This window comes from Bison bison, unplaced genomic scaffold (genome assembly GCF_000754665.1).
Source record: "Bison bison bison isolate TAMUID 2011002044 unplaced genomic scaffold, Bison_UMD1.0 scf7180017864289, whole genome shotgun sequence".
In the NCBI taxonomy this organism is placed as follows: Eukaryota; Metazoa; Chordata; class Mammalia; order Artiodactyla; family Bovidae; genus Bison; species Bison bison.
Window position 1 is genome coordinate 15,394,795 of NW_011494861.1, and position 714 is coordinate 15,395,508.

At 66.5% G+C, this 714-nt stretch overlaps 1 protein-coding gene and 1 long non-coding RNA gene across 4 annotated transcripts in view; one reads left to right on the plus strand and one right to left on the minus strand.

The window, feature by feature from the left end:
• The window catches only part of LOC104995989, a 4,121-nt gene extending 4,034 nt beyond the window's left edge, over positions 1 to 87 (minus strand). The window contains exon 1 of the long non-coding RNA XR_826129.1: positions 41 to 87. This is a non-coding gene — a long non-coding RNA (uncharacterized LOC104995989). The remainder of the gene's footprint in view (positions 1 to 40) is intronic.
• A 319-nt stretch (positions 88 to 406) lies between these two features.
• Positions 407 to 714, plus strand: part of ZBTB37 (zinc finger and BTB domain containing 37) — a 20,105-nt gene continuing 19,797 nt past the window's right edge. For all 3 annotated transcript variants that reach the window (XM_010850077.1, XM_010850076.1, XM_010850078.1), the window contains exon 1: positions 407 to 513. The gene's annotated coding sequence lies outside the window, so the exon portion shown is untranslated. The remainder of the gene's footprint in view (positions 514 to 714) is intronic.

Genomic DNA, 714 nt, shown 5'->3' on the forward strand with positions numbered 1-714 from the left:
CAACCTGCTAAGGGATGGAGGACTCAGGCTAAGTACTTACTTAGCAGCATACAAAAACGGAGAACAGCCGGCTCGCAGCCACGAAAGACCGAGATGGCGACCAGGCGCCTGTATATAAGTATTCTGCGCCATGACGTCATGACGCACACTCTCCGCCAGAGACGGCTTCAGCCCCTCCACCCCCGCCTCAGTCTCCTCCTCTTCTATCCGCACCCCCGTCCAGCCCTCCAAGCCCGCCCCTCGGCCCCGCCCTCGGCCCCGCCTCACCTCGCCGTTGTGGGCGGGGATACAGTTGCCCACGTGATGCAGGATTCCCGCCCTCCTACAGACTGAGGAGGAGGGGAAGAGAGGGGAGGGGGCGCGAGGGACGGAAAGCGCTGGGGGAGGGGAAGGGGGGCGGTATAAGGGTGAGTGATTTCCTTCCGGCACGTCGCCCGCTCCGGGGGAGGGGGTGGGGGGTTTCACTTCCGGGACGGTGTTCCGGCCCATTCCGGCCCATTTCCACCCCCGGAGGTAGGTGCTGCTCTTTGACTGGGCTCGGGCCCCACACGGTAGTCCCGCTGCCCTGCACTGGGGCCGCCTCGCCCGGTCTCCGCTGCAGCCTGCCCCTGGGGCGCTCAGCCACTTCTTCCACCCCGCCTCAAGGAACCCGGAGACCTTCCACCCTCTTGGCCCCGGGCCGCGTCGAGCTGCGGGACCAAGAGGGTGGAAGGT